The 23,083-nt window shown below is 37.3% G+C and overlaps 1 protein-coding gene across 1 annotated transcript in view; it reads left to right on the top strand.

Annotated features, from left to right (window-relative positions):
• The window catches only part of LOC147841358 (uncharacterized), a 206,412-nt gene extending 183,636 nt beyond the window's left edge, over window positions 1–22,776 (top strand). Inside the window, exon 3 of the mRNA XM_087276064.1 lies at window positions 22,315–22,776. The gene's annotated coding sequence lies outside the window, so the exon portion shown is untranslated. The remainder of the gene's footprint in view (window positions 1–22,314) is intronic.
• Window positions 22,777–23,083: the final 307 nt, after the last annotated feature.

Below are 23,083 nucleotides of genomic sequence, written 5' to 3'. Positions count from 1 at the left end.
CTCATTCTAAATAAGTAGTTTGAACAAGCAGTAAAGGTCTTTTTTTAGTGTAGATTAATTATATGGGAAAAAAACAAAACCTAAATAATGTAAATCTGAAAATTTAAGGTAAATTAGCAGGCACAAAGAAAAAGACAATATTTAGCCAATCAATATGGTCTAGATAAATTCTGTATTCTTGCAGTGTAAATAATGTAGGGTTCCACACAATTTATTCAGATTGTCCCAACACAAATCAATTAAGTTAGCTTAACAAATTTAAGTGGATTAACCATAAAACAATTAGGTTGTCTCAGAATTTTGTTGTTTAAGCACGTGAAATGAAAGATTAGATAAATAAGTAATTTCAGTTGAAGTAAGAGTTATTAGCTACCGTCCCCCCCCCCCCCCCCCTAATTTCTGTTTAACGGAAAGATAATTTTTCCAAAACATTTCTAAACATAATAGGTTTAATAACTGATTTCTAATAACTGATTATATCTATGTCATGATGACAGTAAATAATATTTGACTAGATTTTTTCAAGACACTTCTATACAGCTTAAAGTGACATTTAAAGGCTTAACAAGGTTAATTAGGTGGCAGGTAAGGGTAATTACGCAAGTTATTGTGTAGCGATGTTTGTTCTGTAGACTATCGGAAAAAATATATAGTTTATAGGGGCTAATAATTTTGTCCTTAAAATGGTGTTTTCAAAAATTAAAAACTGCTTTTATTCTAGCCAAAATAAAACAAATAAGACTTTCTCCAGAAGAAAAAATATTATCTGACATTGTATGAAAATTCGCTTTACAGCAAGAGGGTCACTGGTTCTAGCCTTAGCTGGGTCAGTTGGCATTTCTGTGTAGAGTTTGCATGTTCTCCCTGTGTTCGCGTGGGTTTCCTTCAGGTGCTCCGGTTTCCCTTACAAGTTCAAAGACATGTGGTACAGGTGAATTGGGTAAGCTATATTATCTTTAGTGTATGAGTGTATATGGAAGTGTGCGGGTGTTTCCCATTGATGGGTTGTGGTTGTAAGGGCATCCGGTGCATAAAACATATGCTGGATAAGTTGGCGGTTCATTCCACTGTGGTGACCTCTGATTAATAAAGGGACTAAGCAGAAAAGAAAATGAATGAATGAATGAATGAATGAATGCATGAATGAATAAATGAATACTGTGAAATTTTCCTTGCTCTGTTAAACCTCCTTTGAGAAATATTTAAAAAATAAATAAATAAATTGAAAGGGGGACTAATAATTCTGACTTCAACTGTATTTACTTATAATGATAATTAGTAGTTTTTACAAGTGAGTAGAAACAGACTGAGTAAAGCTGGATGTGTATCAACATGCAGAAGCCACCAAACAGATGCAAAGCAATGAATCTGTTCCGAGCATCCAGCTGTTGTCTGAATTAGGGCCGCACAATGGATCTTTCCAGCATTGAAATCACAATGTGCACATTCCCAATAGTCACATCGCAGGATATGTAGTGTTGAGTCTGAATTAGGGGCAACACAGTGGCGCAGTAGATATCGATGTCTCCTCACAGCAAGAAGGTCGCTGGGTCAGTTGGCATTTCTGTGTAGAGTTTACATGTTCTCCCCAAGATCACATAGGTTTCCTCCAGGTGCTCCGGTTTCCCCCACAAGTCCAAAGACATGTTGGTGAATTGGGTAAGCTAAATTGGCCATAGTGTATGTGCATGAATAAGTGTGTATGAATCTTTCCCAGTGATGGGATGCAGCTAAAAAGGCATCCACTGCATAAAACATATGCTGGATAAGTTGGCGGTTCATTCCACTGTGGAGACCCCTGAATAATAAAGGGACTAAGTCGAAAAGAAAGTAAATGAATGGTGAATGTGTTTGAATTCCATTTGAGAATTTTTGACTGGTTTCTAGTCTAAAAATCTAAAATTCAAACCAAAAGCAAGATTATTTGACTTGTTTTAAGATTAACTTAAATTTGACCTGGTGGGTGCTGCACACTGGTTGTGGAGGAGATCCCCCCCAAAAACATGTAAAGCACTTTGAGTGTCCAGAAAAGTGCTATATAAATGTAAGGAGTTATTATTATTATTATTATTATTATTATTATTATTATTATTATTATCTTGGAAAGTAAAGACAAATCATTTCAGTTATTTGGACTAGTCAGAAAAGCACTTTTTGTAGTGTGATTATTTAATTTCTGTACCTGAATACTATTAGACTCTACAGAAAAAGAATATCGCAATATCGGGAATAAAATATCGCAATATCAGATTTTTCCTATATCGTGCAGCCCTAGTCTGAATTGATAGGACATGCAAATTATTGTGAAAATGTTTTGTGAGCAGATTTAAACTGGATTAATAAAAAAAGAAACTCTAGAACTTGAGATTTGCATGCTTTAAAATGTTGCTGGACTACTGGAACCAAGTCCACATTAAACACTTCAAAATGAAGGTTGTAAAAGGGGGATGTGTGATTTGTTCTTCCATGTTGGTTCTTTAACCTTCAGGGCTTAGTGGCCACATACGTGGACAGCACATTTTAGCTCTTAAGTGGCGGTTTAAAACACTTTGAATGTTTTATATTTTGTCACAGACATACAGTGTCATCCTGCAACTGTTTTGCAGTAAATAAAATGCCCATAACACTACTTTTAACTGTCCAAAAAGGAGAGAAAATGTTACTCTCTGATAGTCAAAACATGTTCAAAAGAATTTTCTGTTAAATGTGCATTGCAAAACAGTCAGGGAAGTGTTTTATGTAAATTCGGACCACGAGTCTACATATATGGACATCATTTTTCTCTAAAAGCACATCATATCGAAAGATAATACTTAGGTTTTATTTCTAATTAGCTTCCAATAAGAACAAATAGCAAAGAGAAATAAAAAAGTGCATGTAAAAAACACCTTGGGCCTTATGAGGTTAAAGAATACTTCATTGAACAATTCTTTAAAAAGAACTGTTGAATACGTAAAGCCTCCAACATCAAATTATATATTAGTATTGTGAGTTGAACCACATTACAAAGGCAAAGGCAAAAAAAATGACAAAGGCTTTCAGAGAATCTTGCGGTCAAGAGGTTTTATACCTCCAACTGAACATAAATGACTGCTCTGTAAATTTTACCTTTTTATGCTGAATGCTGTGGCACGCTGCCCTGCTGAGTCTTTCAACCTTGTCGTTCCATCTATGGCAGCACAGCATGAGGGCTGCTTCCTGTCTGTTTCCCAGGGAGCTTTTTTGGGGGGGAATCAATGTACCTGTACAAATATATTCTGATGTCTTCTTCTCTTTTTGTGATATCCAATAGCTTTGTACTTTCTTCTTGGAGGACAGTTAATTTAATATAGTAAATTATGAGGTTATAGACTGCCTTGTTGTTTAGTTCTATACATGTATATCATAATTTTGAAGCCTCAATGTGAAATATCAATATTAAAGTTTGATATAGTTTATTGCTACAAGTGTTGTTGTTTTTATGCTCTCCATGCAGTCTGGCAACAGTTATGTGAATAACTAAATAACATCAACAGTGTTTACACGGCAGCATTGTCTTGATATAGACCATTTTGAGGGATGTAAACAAAAACAATGGCCCTTCCTGTATTACAGTTTTAATTTCTATAGCTTCCGAGAATCCAAAAAAAAAAAAAAACACACATATTGATAAATAATGTTAAGATAGCTGTTTTGACAATAAGAAGGATTGAATTGCCTGTTGATTGAGTTTTGAAATAGTATGATAACAAGAAGGAAATGTTCATGGGCCAATGACATCACCACAATGAAATGGTCTCACAATTTAGTAGGAAAGTGGGGGGGGGAGGGGGGGGTGGAGGAGGCGTTGGCAGGCTGGGTTACAGAAATTCCATCCCTCACTGACAAAGGTCCCGAATTTTTCCCCATACATGAGCTCATTTGTGCTATTTTGGCTGCTGTGCGATCATAGTAAAAATAACCCATTGCAAAAGGCTTTAAGACCAAGCAGAGTCCTCTGTTGGCTGTCACTTTGGTGTGAATCCAACATCCAGCAGAGCAGGAAAACATACAATCTGACGTAAGAGAAGTCAACCTTTGCTACTGTATTGTTGAAAAAACATTTTACTAGTAAATTTTGTTCAATCTTAAAACAAAAAAATGACCAGTGCAAAGGTGTGAAGTACAAAAAGCAGACCATATTAAAATTTATTCGAATACTATTTTGGCTAAAACGGTCAAAAAGTGTCAACTAGGTGTCAAACTAGGGGCAGGGGGATTGGGGGGTGTTCGCTGGGGCACTTCAGATCATTTAAGAAGGGCACTTTCTATCCAACACTAAAAAGGGAATGTGCACTGCACAGGTTGAGCCCTATGTGTGCACGTGCCTGACAAGGGGTATAATTGCAAAACGGTCCACTTTTTTGAGAAAAAAGTACCACCCCTTTTACCAGGCTGGCTGCGGGCCTGTAAGTGATAAGATAAAAATATGCAGGATGGGGTTTTGTAATTTTGGCATATTGAATTATCATGTTTTACATGAATAGTGAAATGTATAAGCTGATTTACGATTATATACAAGCAAATAAAGATTAACATACTTTAAATGAATGTTAAATGACAAAATCTGAAGATGAAAATGAGTACACACAAATACGTAATGATTTACTCATAATTAGCCAATAATAAATTGTTAATCTTGTTTTGCTTGCATATTTTAACTATTTACTGTATAATCTGGATATCTGCACAATATCCTGAGTGTCTTGTCATACAACCTCATATAAATTACACCAACAGTAAAACCTAAATTTACCTTTTTTCTAGTTTACCATATTTCTTGTTCTAGTTCCAATAAACAAATAAAACAGATTCATAAACAGATTTATAAATGTTTGTCATTCTATACAGTAAAACTATATAATAAGCATATTTTTTGTGATGTCTTTTACAACTTTCTTAAGCAAGATTAACAAATGAAAGTTTTTTTTTCATTAAAATCAAAATGCTAACAGTTTCCTATAAGATCTGTAGATAATTTACTTGTAATTTTTCTATTATAGATATTATAATATTATGTGTAACACTGTATGGTTTCCGCCCATGCATCATAAATATGAAACTTATTTAAAAAGGGTTCTTGTTTCAGCTATTGCATGGCTTTTTTTTTTTTTTAAATAGGCCATCTGTGAATAAATAAATATATATATCTTAAATTTATTCCAAGACCATGTGCAGGGAAGATTTCAAGGTGAATTCACTGCCAGCAGTTTTAGAAGCACTAACTCACCTATCAGTTTAATCAGAGAAACACGTCCTTCAACCTCCTCTATAGGATAAAAGAGTGATGTTTTCCATCTCGGAAGACACCTGAGATACTAATCTTCTGTAGGGCTATTAAGCTTTGGAGGCTACATTCTTTAGGCTTTACATCCTGCTGATCAGACAGATGCACTCGCTATTATTCTGTTTAGAACTGTATTTACTCAAACCCAAACCTAAAATCAGTAAATCAAGATAAACAGTTTTATGTTTCCAAACAACGCAAGTGCATTATATGTAATGTGTGCATAACATTTTTTTTTTCTGCAAACATCTCATGACACTGGTGTCAGTGCCTGTGCTTTTTGGATTTCTTCTTACAAATAGAATTTAAGTAACTTGTAATGTGCTTTTGAAAGCGCCAAGTTTATAATGAGATTTATAAAACAGTTTCAAAATAACTTTCACAATTTTTTTTCCCACCAGACTAAAAGCTTTGTTTTAAGAGTGCATACAAAAAATTTAAATGTTGAAAACTACAAATACAAGTTTAGCCTTTTTACTAACCACAAACGCCAAGATCAATTTTAAAAATGAAGCTAAAAAAATGTATGTGCACATCTGAGTAGGATCTTTTTTTTTTTTTAACTGAGAAGAAAAAAATGCACATAAGCTACAACGGAAACACAATTACAGAATAATACCCAGCAAGCGCATCAAAAAATTATGTGATATAGTTTTCATTATCACAGTGTGACACTAAAATGGGTATTATGGGACATCAATAATGGACAAACCAGCAGATTGACCACCACATAGACAGAAAAATTGTTTTGGTCACTCCAAAATTGGGTGGAAAAATTGGCTTTATTTGCAAATGTTTTATGTGATATTCTAGTTTTGCTAACAAATCTTAATCGCATATTTGGAAAATCTAGGTAGAACAAAGCCCAAAAGGTTTTTCACTTTTATGTATAAGACTAAAGGGCTTTATTCTGTTAAAACAGGCATCTGGCTGTACTTTATCCTGTTTGTTGCATGGTTACTTGCCACAAAACTTAAACACATCGCCGCAATAGTTTATTAATTATTTAATTAAAAGCAAAGCTGACAGAAATAAAAATGACCTGTATCTTCAGAAATCTTACTGATAATAATAATAATAATAATAATAATAATGCATTTAGGGAAGTACATGCATGTGATTGGACCACATGGTTTGTAATTATAAAATTATAATTTCTTAGGGAAACTTATAATATCGACCTTTAATATTATTATTTAAAAAAAAAAATGTTTCATTCCAGCTTAACTAAAAGAAAAAGAAAACTTTCTTCAGAAGAAAAAAATACTATGGAAATCTCTGTGCTCTGGGAACATTAAAAAAAAAAAAAATATATATATATATATATATATATATATGTAGCGCCACCTAGGTGTATTAAGTTTAAGATAGCGCTCCAGGTTCAATACACTAAACGCCTACAGATATGTTGAAGTAGGCCCCTCTGAATATTTCAATGACGTAATGTAAATAAGGCAGATGAGAATATAAATATTTGCTGTGTTTGAATAAATTACCAGAAATAAACTCTGTGAATAATAAAACTCTTAGATAAATCAGAAAATATAAATAATTTAATTAGAATAGAAATGTAAATATTGGGAAAAACCCCAGATGTAAAACAAAATACAAAATATAGAATTTATGCACAGCTAAAAGACAGTAAAATGACCCAAAGTCAAACCCAGCAATTTACAGTACAATGAAGAATATTAATTAAACCAATATAGAAAAATACCACCTTTCTACACTCTAACAATTAAACTTATAAATCAACAAGTGGCTAAGAGTGACTGAATATGTTTCTCTTTGAAAGTGGCTACAATTGTGTCACTAAATTACACACTGAATTAACCCTATATAAACTATTAGTATAAATCTATACTGTAAAACACGCAGCAGTATTTTATGCTCACTGCATCTCCATAAACAACTCAATACTCTGTGGGCCCACACACTCACACATTCATACACCCCCCGTTGCAGGCCTGTATCGCTGCTAGTGTACGTTGTGGCCGGGAAAATGAAAATGGCCTCTTCACTCTCCTGAGCACAAATAAAATTAAACAAGATACCTCAGATGAAGATGACCTTGATCCAGATGACAGCAAACCAGATGCCAGCGATCCAGATGACAGCGATCCAGTTGACAGCGATCCAGATGACAGAGATCCAGTTGACAGCGATCCAGATGACAGCAATATATGACAGTTCTCCAAACTGACAACACTTGTGAACAACGGGCCAACGAGCCGCGATCGATCGGCGAACTTCTGCCGCGGGTCTTTCAAATCCTCACTTTCACTTTTTCTCCCCAGCTGATGAGAGGCAAATCTCATGTAGTATTCAGGCTATTTGTGGTGCTATTTGCTCCTCTTTGACTCTTTCAACGTTGTTTCATGCTAATCTAACAGTCTCTCTTTTTTCTCCTCCTTATTTTCGGTTTAACCGTCTCTCTCTCAGTTCAGCTTTAGTCCTCTGTAACTGTCAGTTGACAATCTAGGCATTTAAAAAATGCTCACTCACTCTGAACTGACTAATAACTGACACTGGAAACTTATATGATGAAAACACACCGCGAACTTAAAACAAACACAAAACAAACTCAAAGTAATCAAAAACGTGTTGTTCACACGCAATATATATTCACTTGTTTTTATACTCCGTGAATGTTACGCAATCAAAACAGCCGCGACGCGAGTCTCCCCTTCAGTTTCCAAAACTGCCGGCTGTGTCTCCTCTCTACGCTCCCTCTTCCCAACAGCCAATCACATTTCACACTCCACCCCAGAGGGCGGGACTACACGCATATAAACCAATCATGTAGGAACACCTACCAAACTTGTTAACCCCATGTATTTCAGTGAAGGTTGATCAAACTTGCTATCTTATCATATTCTCAGAGATAGACGCTCATATATTACACATCAACATTAGGATGTATATTCACAAATGAATGCAAAACACATTTTAGATTTAATTCTGTTCTAGAACCAATATGAATAACTAAATAAATAAATAGATAGACAATAAATAAATAAATAACCTTAAGATTACTTTAAAACTTAAAAACTTGTAGAACTTCATTCTACTGGGTTACATGCTCCCCCTTCTAAACATCTCATGTCCTCATGAGATTACCTCATTAAACTTTAATAGTGATCTCAGGCTCAGCACAATTGCTTACTTGAACACAATGAGTACACCGTGCCATAGGGTGGCACCACACTGTATTACAAAACTTTGGTGAACTATCCCCACCTTGTACTTTTACAACCATTCCTCTGTGAACTAAGGTTAAAGACTTGTTAGTGGGTCTCCCCAGACAATCATAGCTCAATCGGTCTATAGGTCTTGTGTTTCTCTTAGGTCGCACATGAACATGCTCTACTACCTCTCTAGTAGTATTGGCTGTTCCAGGATCTCCCCCTTCTAGAGCAGCATCTTCAATTTCCTCAGGAGTCTGCTCCAATACTGCTTCGTGGCCCTGGTCAGTGACTGATGTGTCATCCATCTCTGCAGCGGGTCTTTCCAATTCATCCTGATTGTAAACTGCTCCCTCATTTATTGAAGATTCCTCCTGTGTTACATACTTTTGAGTTTCATCGACCCTATTCGGGTAGTAATACCACAAGTCATCCTCTTCACTGTCTGAGTCATTTCTCAATCCACTTCCTGTCATGTTCTGATTTATTTCCTTTAATCCTCTTCCATATTTTCTCCCCACAGATTCTGTCCTGATCTCTGTTGGAGCAGCTGTATTTTGAATTTTTCCTGAATCAGACAATCTCACATCATCCCCAACAGGTAAGAGATGGTCTCTGTGAAGAGTCCTCACACTTCCCATTCCAGATTCAGGTTTTAAACGATATACAGGTAAGTTATTCAGCTTTTCAACTATCAGGTAAGGAACAGAATTCCACTTGTCACCAAGTTTGTTCTTTTCAGTCATACCCAGATTTCTTGTCAGCACACGATCTCCTACAGCCAATGTCTGATGTTTTATGTGCTTGTCATACAATCGTTTGTTTCTCTTTTGACTTTTCTGTGCAGTTTCAGTTGCCAACTGATATGCTTGTTGTAACTCTGACTTCATTCTTTCTACATATTGTCGATGGCTACCAGCTCCTTTTCCATCAGGTGAAGTTCCAAAACACACATCCACTGGCAGACGAGCCTCTCTTCCAAATAGAAGATAGTACGGGGAATATCCAGTTGCATCATTCTTAGTACAGTTGTAAGCGTGCACTAATCGGTTGATGTGCTGACTCCATCTGTGTTTCTCCGTAGGATTCAGAGTACCGAGCATGGACAGCAGTGTTCGGTTGAATCTTTCTGGCTGATGATCTCCTTGTGGATGATAGGGTGACGTTCTGGATTTTCTTATACCAAGCATGTTAAGCATTTCTTTTATGAGACCACTCTCAAAGTCTCTTCCCTGATCTGAGTGGATTCGGGTGGGTAAGCCATAGTGAACAAAAAATTTGTCGCACAGTACTTTGGCCACAGTTAGTGCTTTCTGATCTTTGGTTACAAATGCTTGTGCGTAGCGAGTGAAGTGGTCGGTTACAACCAGAACATTGCTTAGACCTCTGGAGTCAGGCTCAATAGATAAAAAGTCAATACATACTAAGTCAAATGGCCCATCGCTGGTTAGGTGGTTCAATGGGGCAGCCTTCTTAGGTACTGTTTTTCTTGTTACACATCGCCCACAATTCTTAACATACTGCTCCACATAGCTAGACATTCGGGGCCAATAGAATCGATCTCTCAGTAGTTCAGTTGTTCTCTCTACCCCCAAATGACCAGAGTCATCATGCAAGGAGCGCAGTACATGGGACCAATACCTTGAGGGTAAGACAAGCTGTATATTTTTCTTTCTGCAGGAACTGTTGGTGACTCTGTACAGAAGTTTATTCTCAATTTTCAACTTGGGTCCCTGCCGCCGTAACAGAGCAATTGAATCATCTGAACTCCTAGTATCAGTAAGTATTTGTCCAGACTCCAATTCTCGCTTCACTATACCAATTACAGGATCTTCATCTTGAGCCTTACTTAACTCCTCATGGCTCAACTGTTCCATAGGACTGAAACTCAAAGAAGTGGGACAAGCAAATGCTTCTGGGATACTGTGAGGAGAGACACATAGATGATCCACTAGCCTGGAGGATGACTCATCACTTTCATTAATTCTTGCCAGCTGGCAAATAGCTTTTACTCCTGACTTTGAAATTTCCTTCCATTCTGTTGAGATAGCTGATTCAAAGGGGTAGCGTGACAATACATCAGCATCCGTGTTGTGACTCCCAGGCTTGTATTGTAAGCTAAAGTTGTATGTGGCTAAAGCAGCTAACCATCGGTGACCTGTTGCACTCAACTTGGCACTGGACAGCACATAGGTAAGTGGATTGTTGTCTGTTTTCACCACAAACTGAGCACCATAAAGATAATCATGGAACTTGTCCACAACTGCCCATTTAAGCGCCAAGAACTCAAGCTGATGAATGGGGTAACGCTGCTCAGATGCACTCAGCTTTCGGCTTGCATAGGCTACTGGCCTAAGTCCACCAGGATGCTCCTGATTCAAAACAGCTCCCAGACCATTAAGGCTAGCATCCACATGAAGAACATAGGATTTGTTAGGGTCGGCGAAAGCAAGTACAGGGGCATGTGTGAGACAATAAATGATCTTGTGAAATGCTGCTGTACAGTTATCATCCCAACGCTCTCCAAAAGGCTCAGACGTTTTGTGATATTTCCTGACATCTGCGGTCTTTTTGTTTTGGCCAGATGTTGGTGGGTACCCTTTAGTGAGTTCTGTTAATGGCCTTACAATGGCTGAGTAGTCTTTTATGAATCGTCGGTAAAATCCACAGAAACCAAGAAAGGATCTCAGTGATTTCAGATCAGTGGGCATTTTCCAGCGGGTTACCGCCTCAACTTTAGCTGGGTCTGGTGATACTCCAGCAGCTGACACAATGTGCCCCACATAGCGTACTTGGGACTGACAAAACTGGCATTTATCAATTGAAACTTTGAGGCCACACTCTCTGAGTCGATCTAAAACTTTTAATAGTCTCTCTTCATGTTCTTCAAGAGTGCGCCCAAACACAATGATATCATCCAGATAGACTATTACTTGAAGGAGATGCATGTCACCAACAGCTTTTTCCATTAGCCGTTGAAATGTGGCTGGAGCTCCAGTAATCCCTTGAGGCATACGTTCAAACTGGAAAAATCCTAAAGGACAGATAAATGCTGTCTTTTCTTTGTCCTCCTCAGCCATAGCTATTTGATAATATCCACTGCGAAGATCTAGCACAGAAAACCACTTACTGCCAGCCAAACAGTCCAGAGCATCATCAATCCTGGGAGTAGTGTACTGATCGGGGATGGTGCGAGCATTTAGAGTTCTGTAGTCAATGCACATCCTAACTGCTCCACTCTTTTTCCTTGCAATTACAATGGGCGATGCATACTGGCTTCTTGATTCTGTAATTATTCCAGCCTCTAAAAGTTCTTTGATATGGCGTCGCACATCCTCGATGTCTGCAGGAGCGATGCGTCTGGAGCGCTCTCTGAAAGGTTTGGTGTCTGTCAGTCTAATGTTATGTTCAACTCCTTGGGCTAATCCCACATCCCACTCATTGGTAGAAAAGACATCACTTCTGACTGCCAACTTCTGACGAAGTCGCATTTCCCATAACTCAGGAATGGATGACTCTTCAAATTTAAACAGGCTTGGGTCAATTACTTGAGAGCTTTTTTCCCCAGAACCAACAGTAAGTGTGTCAGTAAGGTACACATTGGCCATTATTGTACCCGATGGAATTGAAATGTCCTTTGAGGTTTCATTATGGACTAACACTTGCACACTGTTATCTTGAATGGTGGAAAAGGGAAGCACAAATGGAGTTATGAATGTACCAGCTGGAAGATTGTCCTCTTCAGGTGAGTCTACCACGAAAATTTCTTTTCTCAAGGGTTTTTCAGTCTCTATTTTACAGACAGCCAGTACTTCTCCTCTAGATGGAACTACACACTTTTCAGGTCCCATCCACCGTACTTTCCCCTCAGGCTGGTCGATTAAGGTATTTTTACATGTCTGCTGATTGAGATGGATTTCAGGAAGGTTAGTATGAATTCTTAAAGCTTGTGCAGTGCTGGATGATTTTACATCATGACTGAGAGTAGCAAGGCGCTGGAAGAAACTGGCGTTTGTTCCAATAATGACTGGTAACTGGGAGGGCCCTTGAGGTTCAGGACATACGAGAGCCAAGATGGACAGCGGCTCCTTTACTCCACTGACTGAGAACGGGAAAGTGACATCCACTACTATATATCCCTTATAAGGATAACTGGACGAACTGAGGCCCCATATGGATAATCCAGTCAAGGGGTGAATCGGTACATAATTTAAATTCTTAGAGTACCAACTCTCAAACACTATTGTCACTTGTGATCCACTGTCTAAGAGGGCTTGACATAAATGTCCATTAATTGTCACTTCTACTGTTGATGCTGGTCCAACTAGGCCTTTTGGAATACTGCTGGCTTTGTTTATGTCTGTCTGACTCTTTTTAGAGAAACAAACTTGGTTCTGGGTTTTTCTGCTTTCATTAGCCTCGGACTTAAAACTCTTAGCTTGCCGCAAAGAACGAATTAGCTTCTGGATTACTTGGTCTGAATTTTGTGGGGCTTGACATTTTGTCGCAATATGACCGTCTTGTCCACATTTGTAACAGAAATAATCATCTTTTGTTCTGGTTGACTTTCGGCTAAATGATGATGAAGTGGACTGTGATGGTTTTGGCCGTTGTTCTGTAACCTCTAGTGAGCCCTGAGAAGGACTGACACTCATAACTGCCAACTGTTGTTGTAAGTACTGAACTTGTTTCTTTAACTCTTGAACTTCTACATCTTCTGTTTTTTCCATCTGGTTAGGTTTCTCTCTGGATTTAACCACCAAAGAAGAAGTAGAAACAGTTTTGGGCATGACTCCACATAAGTGTGCACGCAGCTCTTGAATCTCTCCTTTGAGTTCTTGAATGACAGATGTGCTTGTGGTTTCATCACAATACTGTATGGATTTGGCTTTAGCTGACATTCTGTGGCGAGAAGCTTCACTCTCTTCTGCCTCACGTATTTCCTTCAGCAGACTCAGGAAAGAAGGTGGGCATGCTGTACGTTCTCGAAGCCTCAACTGTAGCAACATGAGATCAGAATTCACTGCCCCTCGAATGAGTTGTTCTACTCGCACTTTATCGGCCATTCTGAAAGACAGGCCATTTCTTTCCACCACTTTTTTTAGAGCTTTGTCAATTCTCCTCAGAAACTCTGATAATGCCTCCCCTGCATTTTGACGCATAAGTCGAAACTTAAAATACAGATCTTCACCAGACTCTGAAGATCCAAAGGAACTCTCTAATGCTTCCACATACTCTAAAGCACCTGCTTCTGGATTTGAGAAACGAACAGCTCTCACTATTTCCATTGCTGGTCCTTTAAGGCTTTCCATGATTCTGCGTCGTTTTTCTTTTTCAGTACAGTCACACTCAGTTATCATGAGCCTTGCTTGATCTATCCAGTTATCCATGTTTTCCTCTCCAATTGGGGTTGGAACGATGGCTGAAAATGTCCGAAGTCGTCGGTATGCATTTCCATCACTTGTTGGCTTTATGGTCTTTTCCAGTACTTCACCCATTGCACGTATAATTGATTCAGGAGAACTATCACCAGCACTGTGGGGTGTAATTAAAGCTTTTACGTCACTGAAAGTTTTCCCTTCCTCCATCAGGAACTTTGTCAGCTTTTCAGAGAATCCTTCAGCATCTGTATTAGAGGCACTTTCACTTGGTTGAATCACGATAACTGACCAGGGCTCACTCTTTTCCCCCCTTGTCACTTCAGGAGGAATACGGGTGGAGTCAGTGGCTTGTCGACACTCACATAGAACCATCATAGACTGGGCAGTAGGTCCTTCTCTTGTGTCCCTCACTCGAACCCTTCCCAGAGCTTTGACAGTTTCCATTACATCTTCAATCTCTGCCACTTCTGTGTAAACAGGTACATTTAACAGGATTAAAGCATGAGTAGAATCAATACTGGCTGCTTCACACCATTTTGTTAACTCTGCTTGAAGACTGGGGTCCTTTCTCAAAGCCATAGCGACAGTTTATGAACTTTTGAATAGAAGACAGTAGGTGCTTGGATTCAGATAATTTAACTTGTCTCTTCTTTCTTTATGAACTTATCATTGATGTATCAGAGGGAGATCCCGGACGAGCCCCCACTTTATGTAGCGCCACCTAGGTGTATTAAGTTTAAGATAGCGCTCCAGGTTCAATACACTAAACGCCTACAGATATGTTGAAGTAGGCCCCTCTGAATATTTCAATGACGTAATGTAAATAAGGCAGATGAGAATATAAATATTTGCTGTGTTTGAATAAATTACCAGAAATAAACTCTGTGAATAATAAAACTCTTAGATAAATCAGAAAATATAAATAATTTAATTAGAATAGAAATGTAAATATTGGGAAAAACCCCAGATGTAAAACAAAATACAAAATATAGAATTTATGCACAGCTAAAAGACAGTAAAATGACCCAAAGTCAAACCCAGCAATTTACAGTACAATGAAGAATATTAATTAAACCAATATAGAAAAATACCACCTTTCTACACTCTAACAATTAAACTTATAAATCAACAAGTGGCTAAGAGTGACTGAATATGTTTCTCTTTGAAAGTGGCTACAATTGTGTCACTAAATTACACACTGAATTAACCCTATATAAACTATTAGTATAAATCTATACTGTAAAACCCGCAGCAGTATTTTATGCTCACTGCATCTCCATAAACAACTCAATACTCTGTGGGCCCACACACTCACACATTCATACACCCCCCGTTGCAGGCCTGTATCGCTGCTAGTGTACGTTGTGGCCGGGAAAATGAAAATGGCCTCTTCACTCTCCTGAGCACAAATAAAATTAAACAAGATACCTCAGATGAAGATGACCTTGATCCAGATGACAGCAAACCAGATGCCAGCGATCCAGATGACAGCGATCCAGTTGACAGCGATCCAGATGACAGCGATCCAGTTGACAGCGATCCAGATGACAGAGATCCAGTTGACAGCGATCCAGATGACAGCAATATATGACAGTTCTCCAAACTGACAACACTTGTGAACAACGGGCCAACGAGCCGCGATCGATCGGCGAACTTCTGCCGCGGGTCTTTCAAATCCTCACTTTCACTTTTTCTCCCCAGCTGATGAGAGGCAAATCTCATGTAGTATTCAGGCTATTTGTGGTGCTATTTGCTCCTCTTTGACTCTTTCAACGTTGTTTCATGCTAATCTAACAGTCTCTCTTTTTTCTCCTCCTTATTTTCGGTTTAACCGTCTCTCTCTCAGTTCAGCTTTAGTCCTCTGTAACTGTCAGTTGACAATCTAGGCATTTAAAAAATGCTCACTCACTCTGAACTGACTAATAACTGACACTGGAAACTTATATGATGAAAACACACCGCGAACTTAAAACAAACACAAAACAAACTCAAAGTAATCAAAAACGTGTTGTTCACACGCAATATATATTCACTTGTTTTTATACTCCGTGAATGTTACGCAATCAAAACAGCCGCGACGCGAGTCTCCCCTTCAGTTTCCAAAACTGCCGGCTGTGTCTCCTCTCTACGCTCCCTCTTCCCAACAGCCAATCACATTTCACACTCCACCTCAGAGGGCGGGACTACACGCATATAAACCAATCATGTAGGAACACCTACCAAACTTGTTAACCCCATGTATTTCAGTGAAGGTTGATCAAACTTGCTATCTTATCATATTCTCAGAGATAGACGCTCATATATTACACATCAACATTAGGATGTATATTCACAAATGAATGCAAAACACATTTTAGATTTAATTCTGTTCTAGAACCAATATGAATAACTAAATAAATAAATAGATAGACAATAAATAAATAAATAACCTTAAGATTACTTTAAAACTTAAAAACTTGTAGAACTTCATTCTACTGGGTTACATATATATATATATATATATATATATATATATATATATATATATATATATATATATATATATATATATATATATATATAATAATTTTCCTTCAATTGTTAATTTTTATTATTATTATTGAATGTTTTACAATTCAGAAGTGATGTATTTAATCTTATCTTAATTTGCAGTTCTTTGGTTTTTAATGAACATTTTTTTATTATTATTTGATAATAGTTATATAATAACAACATAATAATGATAATAAAAATAAATTCAATTCAAATGTGTTTCAAAATTATAAAGGAATATGTTTGGTGACGGTTTAAATATATTTGAGGCAGGCTTTCTCAAGTCACCACCTCTGTCTTTTAGACCTTGTCTCCACCAGTTTGAAGTCTTTCAATACCAGTTTAATTCCACCTGGCGCTATAATATAATTATAAATGAAAGTAAGAACTATGTCAGCAAAGGGACCTTCTGTCTCTGTTCTTCAGTATCCACAGGCCTCGAGCAGATTCCCCACAATACTCTGCTCCATGTGAACATGCTCTCGGCCGCTGCCTCTGAAACAAAGTCTCAAGGCTAATAAATCACACAGTCCTGAAGGACAATACCGAACGCAGTGAAAGCGAGAGGAGATGATATTATTAGCTTGACATCATCAGGGCTCTGGCACACAAACTGGATGTACAGGCTAACACAAACTTCTCATTAAGCATCCTATGAATATTTTGTCTGTTTTTAAAAGCAGTAAAGATGTAATGCCTGACATGGAGGATCTATTTCAGGGAGATGAGGATGAGGATGATGAGGAGATGTAATTGGCCAGCTGTCCTGGTCATTATAGTGCTGGCCTTTGATACAATCAGACTACAATCATCAACTGAATTTCACAATCGGTCAGGAATAACACCTCTGAGATTTCCTCCCAGCAGCTACCATTATTAAAAAGAAGTCGGGGATTAATGAATCACAGTGACTAGTGAAGAAAATTTCTATTCTCTCAGAGTGAAGTATTTTCTATTTTCTCAGCATTTAATGTTCTCTTCTCAAAATGTATGTAGTGTTTGTAGCAAACATGCCAGCCTGTGTTAAAAATACAGTGATATGTCTGTGTAAGATGAGTTTGTCTGCACAGGAGCAACACTAGGAGAAGGCTATTCTGAAGAATGATTGTGTAGAATAACTGAATATGTAAAGCACTGATTGTGTAGCTGCACTTTGGTTTCCATGAACGAGACAGAGAGTTTCTGACGGGTGCTTGATTCTTTATTATGCTCAAGACGAGAGCCATTAAACTTTTGTTGCGTACCACCGTGAAACTACACAAAGAAACAACAAAAATCAATAAAAACAACTCGTATACAGAATAATATGACAAATAAAGATATAATGTACAGAGCGACATGTGAAAATTAAACAATGAAGTATATGAAGACAGTTTGAAACAACTAATAAGAAGGCAGAGCTCACGATTAACATATACATACAAATGAACTCATGTGGCTTAAATATTGACTTCACATACCTCGCTCCGCTTTCCCAAAAGGTTCTATTAAATAAATTGTGCAGGATTAAGCCTCCTTTTTTCCGCACAGCAACGTGTCTTCTCTTCGCTCCTGCTAGCCTGATTAACCTATTAGTCACCTAGGCTACTGAAACACGTGACATGCTCTGATGCCCCAAAATAAAGGGATATAATGATTTAGTGGTCACTTACAGATTGCATGTTAAATACTTGTATGAAGCTATATGTGTCAGAAGTTAAAATGAGTAACATATTATCAAGTTATTATCCTATCATGACAATGTATGTAAACACTTAGTTCCTTTGCATAAGTTGCATCTATACTTTGCTGACATAGACCTGTAACATCTCTGTTGACATGAGCTAGTGGGCTGAGAGCCAAGAATAGCAGGACCCCTTAGACTAGAAAACCTATTCAAAAATGGTCAAGAGTTTAAAAGAGACACCTAGGGGTGTGTCAAATAACCTGTATAAAGATTTTGGAAACACACAGATACTTTAGGAGCAGGAGGTAAAGAAAGAAAGAAACAGGTAAAGAAAGAAAGAGAACTACCTTGTGGATGATGATTGATTTGTTCAACTGTTTTATGTCTTTAAATCATTGCACATTGTGAAATGTTTAAATGTTCCCAGTGGGAATGACATAGGAGCAAGAAATAGACTTAAAACTTTATTTCTTGGATTTGAACAGATAGAGACCATCAATATTCTAGCCAAGTATTTGCTAATAAAAGCTAATAATAGTAAAAAAGTAGATTTTTTTAGCATGGCCTACATGGTTTTGATAATTAAAAGTACATCTCAGTAGACTTATTTTTATGTTGCCCTCATTCAGTATTAAAAAAATGATATCACCAAATCATGATCTTAAAACATCTTGGTAGGTAACCTATAAAAGTAACATTTCGACTAATAATTCATGAGCTTGGTAAGCATGTGAAGCTTAAATTATTTTGTTGTTGTTGTTCATAGACATAAATAAAGTTTTTGCTTAAACATGTATTTGTATATATATATATATATATATATATATATATATATATATATATATATATATATATAGGCAGCACTGTGGCAGTGGGTAGCACAATCGCCTCACAGCAAGAAGGCTACTGGTTCAAGCCCGGCTGGGTCAGTTGGCGTTTCTGTGTGGAGTTTGCGTTTCTTCCCGTGTTCGCATGGGTTTCCTCTGGGTGCTCCGGTTTCCCCCACAAGTCCAAAAACATGTGGTATAGGAGAATTGGGTAAACTTAATTGCCCGCAGTATATGTATGTTAACAAGTGTGTATGGATGTTTCCCAGTAATGGGTTGCAACTGGAAGGGCATCCACTATGTATGTCACTGACTCGGTCCCAGTCATTCCCCTCGCTGGCCAGCAGAGGTCATCATCACCGGACTTTTAGCATTCCGTCATTCCCAAAGACTGATTGCTACACACACCTGCAGTACATTACCTTGATCACCAAACACTCTCATATAAGCAGCAGCACACACACACACCTCATTGCGAAGTCTTGTTCTGCCCCTGCAAACACTACTGAGCGTTCTACTCCTTGCCTGCTTTCCCAGTAGCCAACCCGGACTGATTATCAATCTTGTCTTGCCTGCCGCCTGTCTCGAACCCAGCCTGAATCCCGACTTTGATCCTAGCCGCCAGCCTCTGACCCATGCCTGCTATTTCACTCTTTGTTTGCCTGCCGCCAGCCTTTCGACTGAATACAACTGTTTGATGTGAGTTCGCACACGAGTAACATCTGTGTGCTTGTTATTACGCTCTGTTTAATAAACATACTGCAAATGGATCCCTCTGTGTCATACTCTTTGTTACAGTGTAAAACATATGCTGGATAAGTTGGCGGTCCATTCCGTTGTGGCGACCCCAGATTAATAAAAAGACTAAGCCGAAAAGAAAATTAATTAATGGAAATATATATATTAATATATAAGCAATATCACACGAGCAGCAGAGCAATATGGCAGTAGTGGAAGGCGTGCGTTGGTGTCTTACCAGTGCTGATATACAGCCATATCGCACTACCAAGAGTGTGATATTGCATTTATACAATAAATCGACAGCACAATTGTGTATATAAAAAAGCAAATCAAACACGGAGAGTCTAAAAACCCTTTTATATCAAGAACTACTTTCTTCCGCCATTTATTCACATCTGCAGTTGACGTCAGAACAGCAGAAGCCTTTGCTAATTCACCAAAATTACTTTAGAGCTAGTATTTGAATGATTCTCTAGCGTAATGTCTAAAGTGATGACAAAATCTGTAATTTTGCTCACATATTAAGATTATAAGGCTAAACTACATGAAATAGAAAATAGGCACTATCCTTATTAATTAACTGTATAGTTGCAATCTAAACAATACTTTCTCACCTAACAAAAGCCTAAAAAAGTACATTATGTTGCCCAACAGTGGTAATATTTGTCAGACTGTAGAGTGTCTTCTGCTTGTTGCTGTATTTGGGCAGAGTAATACACAAGGATGAAGGGTTAAAAGGCTGGACGAGTGTTGTTACTAGCAGAATCAGATTTAAGAACCAGAGAGAACTTTTTGTATTTTGTTTTATATATATATATATATATATATATATATATATATATATATATATATATATATATATATATATATATATATATATATATATATATATATATATATATATAAAGGTTCCCGACCCCTGATCTAAAAGCATCCTAATATTAAATTAAACTAAGGCTTATTATAAATGTATATTTCGAAATTCTGTGTTTGAAAAAAAAGATATCATAGCAAGCTAGATAAGACAAAAACAATCCACTATACTAAATAAGGTCTTATTTTATTCACAGTTCACATGCCTTACATGGTGTAGGTGTTTAGAATATATAGCCTAAATTAGATTTGTGTTGAAATTCTTGCTTTCCACCAACCTTTCGCTTCATGTAATTCCCTCTAGGCCAATTCCATCACCAAAGCCTAAGAAAGGCAAGCCTACAACCTTCAGTCAAAAGAGATTTATGGCTATAGTCAATATTCCACAGACAAAAACAATGAGACAAGCAGAAAATGGTATTTAGGATTTTCAGGGATCAACATAGAGCTGTCTATCTTCAACATGCTTGCCGTTTGAAATGAGGTATATACAGATTTACTTCAGCCAGCCAGTTCAAGCGCTTCCAGTGAACTGTCATGTCATTACAAAATCGCCACATTTAAGATCTGATTTCTTTAAAAATCAATGATCTTCACTGCCTTACTGAGATACAATATAAACTGTGAATCAGGCTGAAAAAGAAGCACTGAATTTAATTCCATTGTTCTGCGCCATTAGCTTGGGTTGATTTATTTATTGAATTTCCATCACTAAAAGGTTTTTTATCACAAAAGGTTTGTGTCACATAGTTTCGTTTCATGTAGAACTCAGCATATGGCACTTTATGATATTTATGGTATTCCCAACTGACTCTTTCATTACTCAGACAGAATGTCAATAGGTGTCAAGGCCATAATGTTGCTTGTTATTAAAGGCACACATGATCTAAGATGGACGTTACAATGTATGTGATGGCAGAGATGTGGACTCATTTCAATAATTCAGACCATCATTACTAAAAGATGGTTATGCTTTGCAAACCACATGTGCGGTTATAGTTGCTCTTACTGAAATTAAATTTATGACAAGCCTTAAGTGGAAATATGCATTCAGGTTTACATGCTGCATTTTAAAATTCAACAGAACTTCTAAAGGGAACCATCAAGAGTATCCACATTTTTTTTACTTCAACATTTTCTCATTTGCTAATAATATAATTTGTAATTGAAAAAAAAATAGTATTTAGGTTTCATAAATGTTTAAATCTGTTCTTTATTGTTTTAGAATGAAATTCTAATGAGTATTTATTAACTATAGTGTGTCAGACACATAGATATTGTCTCCTTTTGACTGGTTAATTTGGTAAAGAGGCTGATTCATTAAGTGTGGCTATTTTAAGCTTCTCATCCTTGGCCAGCATCACAGCAGGACTAGCCGTAGCCTTGTGCTAATGTAGAGATGCTGGCTACCATTGCTCAAATATCAATCTGCAGACAATCTTGAGACACAGCTATTCCATCACATGTTATTTTAGTGAGATGGTGAGCAAACATCTTTTATTTAATATCAGTGACATGCCGCACAATTTACTATTATTTATTCATATATAGAGCAAAATATGTGGCTGATCAAGGTTTTAAATTACAATTATTTGCTTCTTATTTAATTTATGTCTTATAAACTTAATTATCATGATCATACTTTAGAATAAGGTTTCAGTAGTTATTGTATTATTAATCACTAATGTTAATGTATTATTTCATCACTATTGCTCCAACAGAGCCTCCTGCCCCACTGCACCATTTCTATTCAATATATTATGCAAATTTTAATCTGTTTTGTTACAATACAAGTAGATTAAAGTTTCCTTATGTGTTCACTCATCTATTGTACACATATATGCACACAATGACTCACAATAGGCTTAACAAATATAAAATTTATTCATTTTCTTGTTGGCGTAGTCCCTTTATTAATCTGGGGTCGCCACAGCGGAATGAACTGCCAACTTATCCAGCACATTTTTACAGAGCAGATGCCCTTCCAGCGGCAACCAATTTCTTGGAAACATCAACACACACACACACACACACACACACACACACACACATACACTATGGTCAATTTAGCCAACCCAATTCACCTGTACCGCATGTCTTTGGACTGTGGGAGAAACCGGAGCACCCGGAGGAAACCCACACGAACATAGGGAGAACATGCAAACTCCACACAGAAACGCCAACTGAGCCAAGGTTCGAACCAGCGACCCAGCGACCTTCTTGCTGAGAGGCGACAGCACTACCTACTGCGCCACTGCGTCACCCCAAATATAAAAATAAAGAAATCAAATAATTTAGATAGAAATTAAAGTGGAAGGAAAGAAAATAAATGGTTCCTTAAAAAGAGAGAGAAATAAAAATGAAGTAATAAAATAAAGAAATTAATGGTTGCCAAATAAGATAAAAATTTTGGATTGCAATCTTTAGTGGAGTACCGAATCTTCTCCATTGTAAGATGGTACATACGTTGGAGGAAATTTGTCTTTCTATTTGAGCAGTATAAGATGTCTAGCAATCAATGTTGGAAAATAAATCATACTTTTGGTATTATTGGCCTCTGTATTTAAACCAAA

This window comes from Danio rerio, chromosome 12 (assembly GCF_052040795.2).
Source record: "Danio rerio strain M-AB ecotype USA chromosome 12, GRCz13ab, whole genome shotgun sequence".
Lineage (NCBI taxonomy): Eukaryota > Metazoa > Chordata > Actinopteri > Cypriniformes > Danionidae > Danio > Danio rerio.
Note: the sequence above shows the minus strand (reverse complement) of the source record. Positions and strands in the feature narration are given on the sequence as shown.